The 14197-nt window shown below is 44.7% G+C and overlaps 1 non-coding gene across 1 annotated transcript; it reads right to left on the reverse strand.

Annotated features, from left to right (window-relative positions):
- Positions 1–7671: 7671 nt before the first annotated feature.
- LOC116573796 lies at positions 7672–7777 on the reverse strand. The gene has a single exon (XR_004279005.1). It is a non-coding gene; the product is annotated as a U6 spliceosomal RNA (small nuclear RNA).
- Positions 7778–14197: the final 6420 nt, after the last annotated feature.

Consider the following 14197-nt stretch of genomic DNA (forward strand, 5'->3'; position numbering starts at 1 on the left):
TATCTCATTTCCAGGCCAGCCTCCATTTGTCATACCTTCCAACATGCCATCTGGAAATCCCATAACTACTCTGAAAGACAAGAGACTTTGTTGCTTGGAATTCTCTGCTTGTCTCCTAAGTAGGAGTCCGTGGACGGAATGCAAGTGAGCCATTAGATCCGTGGAAAACGCCCAGTTCAGATGGATTTGTTTCCATTTAGATATTTTCTAGATCTTAGCCCCTCCCTGCAAATAAACACTGGAAAATTATCCAGTTACTTGGTTTGCCGTGGTCGGATGGAATACCGGTATCTCGGGCCTCAGGGCCGTTTTAGTGACTTCTCTGATTTGCCTGTCGCTGTGGTTAATAAGATCATCGCTAGTTTTTCCTTCCTTTTGGGAGGATCCTTGGAAATGCCAACGTTCTCTATGCCTTTGAAGGTAAAAAGGAAAAAACTGGTGACCCAGAGCATCGTCACTCCCACCGCTGGACAGGGACTCTGCTCCCGTGGTCCCCTGCGCCCTGCTCTAATCGGACATGAGGTTCTTAGACGTCCTCTGCTTAGGAAAAGTGACCTGTGTGTTCAACAGTCAACGCTGAGGAGGGAACGAAGTCTCTGCTTTGTCTAATAGATGGAATGAGAAAGTACTGAATACGTGAAAATGTTTTGGACATGATGGAACATACGGGAATGTCAGCCATTGTTATGATCATGGCACTCCTCTGTCGGGATCTGAGAACCATCAGCTTTGCCCTAAAGCTGACTTTGACTCTGGCCCCGACTCTTCATTGAAGTGTGCACAATCAAAGATTGTCTGAGTCTGCTTGCCTGGCCATAAGGTCCGATCTTAGCACTACGATGAATCCACAGAAATGCAGTTTTAATTCCGGAAGCATTGCCGAGTAGCATAAGACTTGAATTTAGTCTTTTGGAGACTTGAGGGAACACACGACACAGCAGAAGTTCTCACAGCTATCTTTAGGAATAAGGCTTCATTGCAGTCTTTGTCACCAGTGCCTGCTTCCTCTTCCCTGTCGTGTGCCACAGCCACGCCTTCTGGTCTCCAAGCTCCAGCCAGCCCCCTTTTCAAGACCACTTCCCCCCTCTCACAGCTGTCCTCTTGGTCCCCTGGCTGACTGCCACGAAAGATTTAGAATCTTGCTTCTATTCATGCTTCTGCTGAAAGTCACAGAGAGGAAAAGTTAAGAATAATTTATGCCATATTCTCATCTTTGTGACATATGCTGTAAAACTCATTCAAGCTGGGTCTAAAGCTTCCTTTGGACTCCACATCCTATAGGTCTTGAGAGGTTGAGAGGTTGCATCTTAATAACCCGGGGTTACCGGTAAGGAAGCGAAGGTGCAGGGGGTTGGTAGGACTCGCCTGACACACAGCGTCCTTAAAGGGTGGATCCTGGTCTTCAACCTGGGTTTTCTGGCTCCAAGTATGAGGCTATGGAGCACTAGTCAAAGCACTGGTGTGGTACAGTGGGAATCACAGCTTCTGGGGGTAATAAATTTCATTTTGTTTCGCTGCCCGCATTTCCAGCAGTGACACTGGCAGAGGGACAAGCAGGGTCAGGCTGAGACTAGGGATGGGGAACTGCCTTCAGGATGCTGCTGGGCTGACCCTCATCTCATTCGTGCTGCCCGAGCCCACCCCGAAGAGCACTGTGGCCTGGCCACCCTGATGAGGCCCCACTGACATGACAGGTTCCTTAGCACCCAAGCCGCTTTTCTAGATGGAATGCAAACCATTCCCTGTCTGGGGCCCTGCCAAGCCTTGGCAGGATCAAATGTGACATTCAGTTCCAGATTAATCCAAGTCGAAACAGTTTTCCCGCAGGTGTAGAGATTATTTATTTATTTATTTATTTATTTATTTATTTATTATTTTCTGAAACCCCAAAACAGCTTTAACATCATGATTTTGGTTTTCTGTACCTAAGATGCATAAGCAGGGTTAATATTTTTATAATGGGCATTCATAACCATTGTACTAACAATGCCACCTTCTTATATTTCTTTAAGGTGTGTTCCTTTCTTTTAAGCTCCATCCCAGGAATTTGAGCTAGAATTCAGGGATTCATAGAACTTTACAATGTGAGAGCAGAGGATGTGTCCGGTCTGCTCTCTGAATTCTATGAAATTCCCTCCAAGCATCCTCCGCTTGGTCTCTCCCATTCACAGGCAACCTCCTACCTTACAGAGCAGTCCATTTCCCAACCGACAGCACCAACGGTCTGAGTGTCTGTATTGAACAGAATCAAGATGTGTAAGACCTTGGTGGAAGAGTAATTAGGTCTGAAGAGACCTGGAGCAACAGGAGCTCTGGCTTCATTGAGTTTTCCAAACTGTGAGCCCCATGACCTTGCCCAGCCAGAAGTCTTGACTTTTGGTGCCATTCCCCTGCACTTTGACCATATCGAGGCTGACCAGCAGGCATGTATCTCTACTGTTTTGGAATAAATTAAATAAATTTAAGTTAATTTATTTATTAATTAACTGATTAGATGTATGTGAGTAGTGACCCAACTTTTTTTTAATATAATTGTATGAAGGGGTGGTCAGGGCTGGGTGGACATTTTTCTGGGGGTTAAGAAATTACTTCTTGTTGAAAACTTAAATGTTGGGAAATTTTCAAATAATCGTTATTATACAGAGAATACAGATCAGAAAAATACATTTCTTTAATGATGGTTTATGATGCTTTAATGTCATCAGTTAGAGCAAAGTAGAAACATGATGCAACAGGATTTCTCAGTGTGGTCCGTGGGCCAGCATCATCAACATCAAGGGGACTTGCTATAAAGACAGCCCCACTCTACTGAATCAGAAGCTCAGAGGATGGGACTCTGTGACCTGTGTTTTTACAAGTCCTCCAAGGGATCCCCATACATGCTGAAGCTTGAGATCCACGGTTGTACAGAATATTCTTCCTGGTCTATAGCTGTGTGATGGTTAATTTTATGTGTCAACCTGGCTCGGCATTTGATTGGTCAAATATCTGTTTAGATGTTGTGAAGAAATTTTAAAATTTAAATCAGTAGACCTTGGGTAAAGAGATTACCCTTCATAATGTGGGTGGGCCTCATCCAATCAGTTGAGGGTATAAGAGAAAAGACCACTCTACTGTGAAGGAAGAAATTCTATTTCTAAAAAGCCCTGGAACTCAAGACCCCCAACATCAACTCCTGCTGGAATTTCCAGTCTGCCAGCCAGTCCTTTCTCCCCCTCTCCTTAATCTATCCATCCGATTCGCTCTGTTTCTCCGGAGAATCTTGACTAATACAAACAGCATTAGAATCTATTCTCTGCAATCTTTCTCTCTTAGCCTGAAACCAGCTGCACAGTTTTTCTCAGTACAGGACTGCAGACAGCTACTTCCATTAGGCAGGAGTTAGGATAGTCATGAAACTTAATAACTAACCATGAATTAGAATATTAACTAGGAGCTTAAAATTTTGTAGGTATACATGATTTGGCAGAAACCAAATCATGACCCATTTGGTTTGGGTCATTCCTTGGAAACTCTCCTTTTTTTTTTTTTAAGATTTTATTTATTCATTTGACAGACAGAGATTACAAGTAGGCAGAGAGGTAGGCGGGTGGGTGTTGGGGGTGGGAAGAAGGATACCTGCTGAGCAGAGAGCCCAATGTGGGGCTTGATCCCAGGACCCTGAGATCATTACCCAAGCCGAAGTCAGAGGCTTAACCCACTGAGCCACCCAGGTGCCCCAGGAAGCTTCTTTATTGAAAAAAATCCCAGCTTTCAGTGCGCAGTTTAAACCAGATGGATCTGAATTTGAGTCCCCACTGTTACTCACTAGATGACCTCAGGCAAGTCATAGGAGAGCCATGTTTTCCTAATCAGTGAAACAAAATTGCTAACATTTTTTGCTTCATTGGCTCTAATAGAGCTTCTGGCACATCCAGAACACCATTTTATGTCAGGCTTATAGTAGGCATTCAGGGAATGATAACTATTATTATTCAGCTAGTTACTTCTAGAAGTGGAGCTATACTAGAAATTTACCACTGTCAACTGGGAGTTCTAGGCAGCTGTTCTCTGGTTAATCCTGGGTTTATTGTAATGTAGCAGAGATAACACTTCCAAGTGTAATCAGTACATCAATGTGGTTATTTGGGCAATACACTAGGCACTGAGTGGGAAGAGATAAATCTTAAGAAGATGGAAGACACAGTAGCAGCCTTTGGTGGCATGAAACACCAAAGCCAAGGAGGAAGAGTGTGAAGGATCTACCTATATGTTATTGTAGAAAGAAACCAAGCATGCCATAGGTTCTTGAAATTGGTACTAAAACAACATAGACTTTCAAGGGAGGGCATAGTTGTAGGAGACATTATTTGCTGTAGACAATTCTAGAGATACAAATGAACATCATCAAAGAAAATGATGTTGTTTCCATCTGGGAAGAAGGCTGACCTATGCAAATAAGCATAGGTTGGTAAGTGAACTTAGCAAAGCCTGAAAAGGCTAAACCCTCTCATTCCTTGAAACACTCACTATACATTATGTTTAATTGTGCTAATAATTAAAAAAACCCAAATGCAATGAATGAAGTTTTAGAAAAATAATGGCCCAAATTAGTTCCGGAGAAAATGAGAAAAGTTATAGACACCAATAATTATTAAGGAAATTAAAGTGGCATTTAAAGACCTTCTACCTTTAAAACCTCAAGTCCAGATGGGTTATAGGTGAGTTTTATAAAACTTGCAAGGAATAGTTAATTCCTGATTTTTATAAAGGACTCCATCAATAGAAAAAGAGAAAGTTTTCTGGCCTGTTTTATAAGTCTAATGTAATTTTTAATTACATTCAGATAAGAACAATGCATGTAAAGAAAACAGTACTCTGATTTTACTTCTTATTACTGTAGAAGGAAAAGTTCAAATCTTAGCTAAGTGAATGAAATAATATATTATTATTGGAGATTGCTATTCGATATTCAAGTGGTGGAGAGTTGTCTAAGTTTCAGGGAGGAGGTCTGAACTAGAGGAATAAATCTGAGACTTGGTGTATGGGTGATTTTGGAAGCTATGAAATTGGATGAACTCACAGAAGATTCTTTATAGAGGTCCTTTATCAGGTTGAGGAAGTTCCTTCTATTTCTAGTTTTCTGACAGTTTTTGTGTGGAATGAAGGTGGATTTTATGAAAATATTTCTACTGTGTCTACTGAAATGCCTATATGATATTTTTTCTTTTTTAATTGATAAAGGTGGTGAATTATACAGATTGATTTTCAAATCACCAATTGACCTTGCCTTCCTGGAATATCTTACTTGGCCATGATGTATTATTTTTTTATATCATTGGATTTAATGTGCTAAAATTTTGTTTGGCTATTTTTATTTTTTGTATCGGTTTTCTTAGGGATATAGGTCTACAGTTTTCTTATAAAGTCTGTCTGGTTTTGCTGTCAGGGCAATACTAACCAATCTCTCAGGATGGGTTGAGAAGTATTTCCTTTTTTAAATTTTCTGGAAGAGTTATATAAGATTGGAATTATTTCTTTCTTAAATGTTAGCTAATGAAACCATATGGGCCTGGAATTTTCTTTGTGGGAATATTTTAAAGTATAAATTTACTTTAAAAATAGATATAAAGATCTTTCAGATCATTTGTTTACTTTTTAGTGAACACTGATAATGGCTTTCATGGAATTTGTACATTTTATTTTACTTGTTGACTATGCTGGTCTCAAGTTTTCTACAATACGCTCTTTTTTCTTTTTAACAGCTGTAGAATCTATAATTTCTTTTTAATTATTATTTTTTATTAACATATAATATATTATTAGCCCCAGGGATGCAGGTCTGTGAATTGCCAGGTTTACACACTTCACAGTACTCACCATAACACATACCCTCCCCAATGTCCATAACCCCACCACCCTCTCTCCAGCAACTCTCAATTTGTTTTGTGAGATTAAGAGTCTCTAATGGTTTGTCTCCCTCCCGATCCCATCTTGTTTCATTTATTCTTTTCCTACCCCCCAAATCCCCACTTTGCCTCTCAACTTCCTCATATCAGGGAGATCATATGATAGTTGTCTTTCTCCGATTGACTTAGTTCGCTAAGCATAATACCCTCTAGTTCCATCCACGTCATCGCAAATGGGAAGATTACATTTCTTTTGATGGCTGCATATATATACACCACATCTTCTTTATCCATTCATCTATTGATGAACATCTAGGTTCTTTCCATAGTTTGGCTATTGTGGACATTGCTGTTACAAACATTTGGGTGCATGTGCCCCTTCGGATCACTACATTTGTATCTTTAGGGTAAATACCCAGTAGTGCAATTGCTGGGTCAACTTTTTGAGGAACCTCCATGCTGTGTTCCAGAGTGGTTGCACCACCTTGCCTTCTCACCAACAGTGTAGGAGGGTTCCCCTTTCTCCGCATCCTCGCCAGCATCTGTCATTTCCTGACTTGTTAATTTTAGCCATTCTGACTGGTGTGAGGTGGTATCTCATTGTGGTTTTGATTTGTATTTCCCTGATGCCGAGTGATATGGAGCACTTTTTCATGTGTCTGTTGGCCATAGCTGTAGAATCTATAATTATATCAAATCTACCACTCCTAACATTAGTAGTTTGAGTTCTTCTTTCCTATTTTGTGAGCAGTCTGACCAAGGGCTTATCAATTTAATTGATCTTATTTATTATTTATTTGTTTATTTATTTATATGTTTTTTAAAGTCTTTATTTATTTGACATAACAGAAGAAGGAATACAAGCAGGGGGAGAGGGAAAGGAAAAGGCAGGCTTCCAGCTAAGCAGGGAGCCTGGTGTGGGGCTCCATCCCAGGGCCCTGGGATCCTGACCTGAGCTGAAGGTAGACGCTTTATGACTGAGCCACCCAGGCACCTCTGATCTTTTTTTTGTTTTGTTTTGTTTTTAACCCTCCAGCTTTTTAATTTCACTGATTTTTTTCTCTTGTTCTTCTACTTTGTATTTTTTGATTTATGCCCTAATCTTTTTTCTTTCTTTCTCCTGCTTACTCTGGGTGTTATTTATTCTCTTTTATTTTTTTAAGATGGAAGCTGATAATCATAGATTTGAGATTTTCCCTGCTTTCAAACCAAGTTAGTGCTGTAACGTCCCTCTAAGTATTGCTTGATCCCTGTCCTACCAGTTTTGATGAGTCATATTTTGGCACTCAATCCATTGCTTGGGTTTTCCTGTTATGATGGATAATTTCCCTGCCGCCTCGCATGTGTGGCCATTTTTTATTGATTGTTGGGCACTGTTACTTTTTATCCTTGTGTGCTGGCTATTTTTGTTTTCTTGCTTTTTTTTTTTTTTAAGCTTCCTCCTGGGATATGATTAAGTTTACTTAGAAACAGTTTGACCCTTTCAGGTCATGCCTTTAAATTTCTTAGGGCGGTTGTGGGGGGTGGGGTGTTGGGGATTGGAGCTTTGTTTACTCTAGGGGTAATCATTTCCTACTCCTGAAGCAAGATTCCACCTAATGCCTCATGGTTTGCAAAGTTTTCATTCTGGCTTGTGGGAAGAGACCCTGTTCTGATCCTGTGTGAATGCTGGGTACCCCTCCCTCCACTGTGGACAGGTGGTTCTTTCCTAGTCTTTGGTAGTTTCTCCATACACACGTGCTGATGGGTACTCTGCTACATACTTAAAGAGGACCCTTTCTCTGGAGTTCTCTGGAGTTTCGCGAGCTTGTGCGTCATCCTAACCCAGGGCCATGCTAATCTTCTCTGTATCACTCCAAGTTTAGTGCATGTGCTGCAGAAGCAAGCGCCGGATTTCTCTGGAGTTCTCTCTTTGCTCAGCTCTGTCTTGCTCCAGGTCCTCAGGAATTGTCTCGGTATCTTTGGACGCTGGCTTTGTCTCCTCCAGTCATGGAGTCTGCAAGCTGTGCCAGGGTCCCCTCCCTCTACCCTGGAAATTCTCTGGTCAGTGAGCTGGGCAATCATGGGGATCATTTGTTTCCTCTCTCCTAGGGATCCCTGTACTTCGTGTCTGATGTGCCCTGTGCTGAAAACTGCTCTTTGGGATATTTGGTCAGTCCTGCCCAACCCCCATCCCCACCCCCAGGGGTTCTTGTGAGGCGGGGGAGGAGGAGGGTAAGTCTGGTCCTTTGTTACTCCATCTTGGCCATTTAAACCTCATAAACATCTCACAGTGGGTAGGGACTAGTATTACCCCTCACTTTACAAATAAGAACTTCTGCAGGGCTGTTTTCAATAACTTCCCAAGGTCACCTGCTCAAAAGTGGCAGTGTCTGTTAAAGAGCCCAGCATTGGAGCCTGCTCTGGGTGCCGGCGCTCCCAAGGCAGGGAGACAGTACCACCAGTGCCTGCTAGAGGGCGGCAGAGGTCCAGGATTGTTCTGGTGAATCTGGCGGCTTTTATTCCCCGCTGTGGCTTCTTTCACTTGATCCTTGTTCTTGGCTCCTGTCCTGTTGCTGCTTTCGTGTCCACTCCTAGTGATTTCTCAGCTCTAAGCTCTGCTCCTTCAGCTTTGCTTCTTGGATGGTGGGCTGAGATGCAGCCTGAGAAACACCCTCCCTGGGAATGGGGAGTGTCGGGGTGGGAGGGTGGGCAAGTTAGGAGCCCTGGGCAAGGGGGCCAACCACAGACGGCAGCTGGTGTGGAAAAGTTGATTTCCCGCTGCCCTCCAGTGTCATTTATACAAAATCGTGTAGGGTTTTAAAGCATGTTTGCAGGTTTTCACAAGCTAAAAGCTGGTCACAGCTTCAACGGGGCTTGGCCGTCCAGTGGAACCCCACCTACCCCACCACTCCCCACCCATGTGGGACTCTGGGACTGTTCCTCCACTTATTTAAAAAAAAAAAAAAGTTGCTTTCCATGACCTTGATGAAATATATAAAGATATTTAAATGCTGTCAGCTCAGTCTTTAAGTGTGCTGTTCAAGAAACTGATATCAATTGGTTTCTCTTGTTGAAAGTCCTGGAACTAAAATAAGCCATCCTCTGAGTCTTGACATCTGGAGTGGTCTCCTTCCTGGCATGCTTTTGCTCCCGGCGCAAATACAATCCTAGGGCCAAAGGAGGCAGGAGTTACCAGAAACCTTAACAGAATGCAGCTGCACGGAGACCACGAAACCCCTCTGTATGTTCACACCTCCTGGATGTGGGCTCCCAGCGGGCTCACCTTTTTACCCCACAGGGCCTACCCAGCTCAGAGTCCGTGCCAATATGCATTTTTGAGCCGACTTTAGGGATTTGAGCTGCATATATTCTTTCCCTATATCAGGCATCATGATCTCAAAGCCTTTTCGACATTTTTCATCTATTTATCCGTGAATGCTTAATATACGTATAGGCCATGGGCTGGTACGTGGTGAGAAAAACAGCCACAATTGCTTATTTGTACAACTTGCCATCAACAGGATGTTCAGTGCACAGGGAGCCGCGAAGATGAAGCCAGGAGAACTAACTGGGTCCTTGAGTCAAGAAAGACTTCCTGGAGAAACAAGCTCCCAGCTGGCCTGTAGGAGGAAAGCGCTGGGCATCAGGGAGAAACGGGTGGGGTATGAGCAAGACATCTCCTGCCGAGGGTTACGGGGGGACAGGAGAGAGGATGGTCTCTCCAGCTGGCAGTGTCTTGGACCCTGGGAGCTGTACCTGAAGGGGTTTGCCTAGGGATTTGCAGAGAAGCAGAAACATGCCAGGTCACCTGAGTAGAGAGAGATTTAACCTGGGGAACCGGCGGCTTTCTCCACTGTGGGAGAGTCTGGGGAGTGGGGGCTCAGGAAGACTCCCTTGGGACTTCCAGAGCAGAAATCAAAGGGAAGTCGTCACCAGTGTCTCCAGGGCCTGTGGTACCAAAGCAAGTGTGGCCAGGAGGCTGCCTGGAGACCTGAGAGCTGCCTGTCCACAAATATCATCTCCCTGTGACACCCAGCGGCCAGAGACCGTGGGACAGAGAATCACAATTACTCTCCTGCTGAACTCCACATCCTGGTGTACATGCTCACAGACTGACCTAACCTCGACCCAGGGGGGCAGTGATTCTGGGGCTCTGGGCATACCCTTGAGAAGCAGAGAACAGTGCAGCAGGGACAGGAGAGCTGATGACCGCAGACAATGCAGAAAAATCAGTTTTGGAGAAGGAACTGGGTGTGTGTCTTGCCTCTCTCACTTACTGGCCATGTGCCTATATGACCAGGCCTCAGTTTCTTTTTCTGTAAAGCAGAACGACAGTACTGCGTATCATAAAACATTAGCCACCACCGTAGAAGTCAAGTTCTTAGCACTGTCCTGGGTGTGAAGGTATCAATAATTTCAAATCATTGGCAGTATAACCATTATTATTGTTAGTGATGTTTTTGTTATCATGTGTTGAAAGCCATTGAAAGATTTAGAAAGCAGAACAGAAAGATGCTCATCTTTAAGAAAAGTTGCAGTGGCTTCGGGGGGTCAGTGGGAACGACAGCCACACGTGTACTCACCAGGGTGAGGATCCTAGGGCACCCGCTGGGCCATTCAGCTTCCACATCTTTGGCAAGTCCCTGTGAATCTCAACACGTTCAAAAGGGCCACATGAGTGACGCACGTAGGGTGGTCGGATCATTTCCCCACTTTTGGCCCAATGAGAATTTGACATACTCCAGGGGTCACTGTTGTTTTGTTTTGTTTTAAAGATTTATTTATTTATTTGACAGAGAGATACACAGGGAGAGAAGGAACACAAGCTGGGGGAGAGGGAGAGGCAGGCTTCCCGCTGTGCAGGAAGCCTGATGCGGGGCTTGATCGCAGGACCCTGGGATCCCCACCTGAGCCAAAGACAGACACCCGAAGGGGACACCGTTTTTAAAACTCTGTCCAGTATTGTTCAAACGGCATAGCTTGCTTAGTCTGAACCATTTCAGTGGTTGCTCTGGATATTTTCTCCATCTGAAGGGGCCATGGGAACCTCTGAACAGGGTTTGTACTCTTAGTCTGGGGGACTGTAGCAATGTGATTCTGGAAGGCTCTGTATTGTACCAACAGCTCCCAAACAAGGATGGGAATGAGAGAGACCCCTGAACTGGGCTGATGTGGAGTCCATGCTGAGCCACATGAGCTGGAGTCCAAGGACAAGTTTCACAGGTCCAACAGGGAACTTTCACTCAGAAAAATGAAAAAGGAACCAGCATCCAAGGGCCCAACTACACAGAAACTTAAAGGCCCAGACAAGTAAAGGCTCCAGACTCAATATGTTGTGTGGTTGCTGGTGGGAACAAAGCTCCAAACCTCCTGAGGGTTTGCAGATCCTGGGGGTCTGAGCCTGTAGGAGGAGGGTCTGGAGTTCCTACCTTACTATGCCAAAGGTGCTGTTTCAAACACTGTTCTGTTCCAACTATTTAATCTCCACACCAAATCTAGGAACAGATGCTATCCTATCACCAACGACAGATGAAGAAGCTGAGATTCAGAGAGGGTAAGGCACATGCCTCAGGTCACACAGCCAGTGAGTCGGATGGCTAGCACCTCAGTAGCCTGGCTCTGGACAGTGTGTCTGGCATCCCGTCTCTCCACAGATGTGTCTGTGCACCTTCCCGTCGCAGGCTCTAAAGCCCATCCTGAGGGCAGCTGGGAGACTGTTTAGTGGTCTTCAATCTGGTCTGCAGAAATTGTGGGTATTTAAACCATTCATTAATCATAAAAGACAGTCAGCCCAGAGGGGTTGGAGGGCACTGCTCTGTGAGAAAGACTGTGACTAAGGCAGGACCAGAAATAGCTCAGTCAAGCTCCTGGAGTAGTGTGTGCGTACGTGCACATGTGTGTGTGCCCATGTGTGTATGCACACATGTATGTGTGAGCTCAGAAAAGGCAGGCTCCAATTATGTCCAACCCTAGAAGCTAGAAATGCAAACATACTGAATCCCTTCTGACAAAACTAGTTCTTTCTGTTTATTCACACACTCTTTATCATTTTAATAGAGACAATGTTGCCTCTGAGGGAGTAAGTTTATAAAGTAAGCCTCTGTGTTTTGTGATTTTACTAGCATTAAGTCACCAGGAGACTACTGTTCGCATCTACATCCTCAGACACACATGTGCTCTCTCTTGTCCTCATGACAACAGACAAATAAAATCGTGGCATCTTAAGCCTGCAAAGGACCTGAACAACCTTTCCTCTCAAGGGGCTCAGATGAGCCTCCCTGGGTTGTCCACTCCTCAGGCTTGGCTCCTGGCTCCAAGCCTTTCTTTTGCTCATCAGGAAGCCTGCTTCTTCTCGGGGCATCTGAGGGTTTAGCAAAAGAGCATGCATGCATGGGTTACATCAGTCAGGCGTCGCATGTCCCTGGCAGACCACAAGTGTCAGCTAGCGTTACCATCCTCACTTCTGCATCCCAGAGCCCGACGGTGTGCATGTTACTCTCCTAGGACAGCTGTTAACACAAATTGGCTACTGAAAATCAGAAGTATAGACTTTTCTCACTATTCTCTAATTTGTGAGTTTCAAGACCTAGTTTAGGGGTTCAAAACCTGAAGACTGAATATTTTATTCCCTTATGTTCCCGCTACATTGTTCTTAATTCTTCCAGCAGGACAGACTGGCAGCATGGTGGTATACAACCATGGATGAGAAATAAATAACAAAAATAATATTTCTATCTGTCACCTTGCTCCTCCTTTTAGGGTGAAGATGCCTATATATTTGTTAGCTGGGCTGGTCTACACCTTGAAGGAAGTGGGTTTGCAGCTGTTCCCCAGATGCCCACGGAGGCCCAGATAGCAGGTTCAGAGGTCCGGGGATCATGTCTTCTGTCTTAATCTCTCTGGCCACTCTTCAGCCTTTGGTGTGAACTCCGTGCAATCACCGTTAACCCACAGCTTATCTAACTCTCCCTATTGTTTCCAGGGAGGTTTATAAAACCAACACAGACCAATGATGGCTTTTTTAAAACCTCATGAAGAATTCCCACAATCTACCCATCACCTCTACTGCGGAGATCCTAAGTCCCCAGAGGGCAATGTCATATGGTGGGTTAACACCCACCTGGGAGCCTGCCGGACTGACTCAGCATCTCCCCACTTCGCCCCCGAATCTGCAACCACAAACATTGCAGGCACTCTTTGAGATTTGTTGTCTTTATTTGCAGAAGAACAATAGTCCCATCTTGCTCTGCTGGATTCGTGGGATAATTTTAAGGATTTAACCATTGTAGGTGGTCAATTCTTTGTGAACTGAACAATGCTGGACCACTTGTCCTTTTATTCATCATCTCCTAGCCCCTGCTGAATGACTGGGAGCACTGGGAGCACCCCTCCCTCACCTTGGCACCTGCCTCTGTGCTCGCTCTCCTGACCACAGAGGCTGGCTCAGGACTAAGGCTGAGTTCAGCATGAGGCCCAATTAGTTGAACAATTTGTAGTCCCGCTCAGCAAGGAAACCCTCGGGGGAGCGTGGAGTGTGACTCACATTCCAACTTCCTGATAAAGGAGAATGTTTTGAGAGCCATTGTAGTGTTGTAGCCTGGGGTCACACAGTCCAGACACTCGACTTCTCTCCCTTCCCCAGCATTCCTCAAGACCTCTCTTGTTATCCCCCTCCCCCTGCAGTGCACCCATGGGCTTAGTCAGAGCGAGGGATCAAGAGTCCGCCAGAATAAAGGCTCTTCTGTGTCCCTGCAGCCCAGCGTCATGCTCCCTCTTCCCACGTGGTCCTGGCCGGACCCAGGGTCTTTCTCACAGACATGGGAAGCAGCAGAATAAAAAGGCCCTGGGTGAAGCATGGAGTCCAAGGGCTCTGTTTGAAAAAGGGCTACCTGCCCCCTGCAGAGTTGGAAGACACTTGGGAGGGATCTAATTCAGCTTCGAGGAACTTCAGGCATCAGACTAAAGACCTGCTTTGGGCAAAGGGCGTTTGCCTCTTCACCTTCCAGAGAGACAACTTCCTCCTTAAATCATGCGCTAATTCGTTTGTTCGTCCGTTCATTCATTCATTCATTTGTTCCCTTCTTACTAGTGCTTGAACCCAGGATGAAATCACAAACTAGAAATAGCCTAAGGAGCAAACCAGACATGGCCCCTGACCTCAGGGAGCTTTACTGTCTGATGGGAGAAAAGGGAAATGAAGAAGGTACTGGAAGCTGGGAGGCTGTGCTAGATCATGTCAGGAAGGAGTTGGGTCTCTAGGTCAAAAGCATTGGGGAAATTTTGAAGGGATTTTCGGGTGTGAGTGATACAATCAGGTTTCCTCCCGC

The sequence above is a fragment of the Mustela erminea genome, chromosome 14 (assembly GCF_009829155.1).
Source record: "Mustela erminea isolate mMusErm1 chromosome 14, mMusErm1.Pri, whole genome shotgun sequence".
Taxonomy (NCBI): Eukaryota; Metazoa; Chordata; class Mammalia; order Carnivora; family Mustelidae; genus Mustela; species Mustela erminea.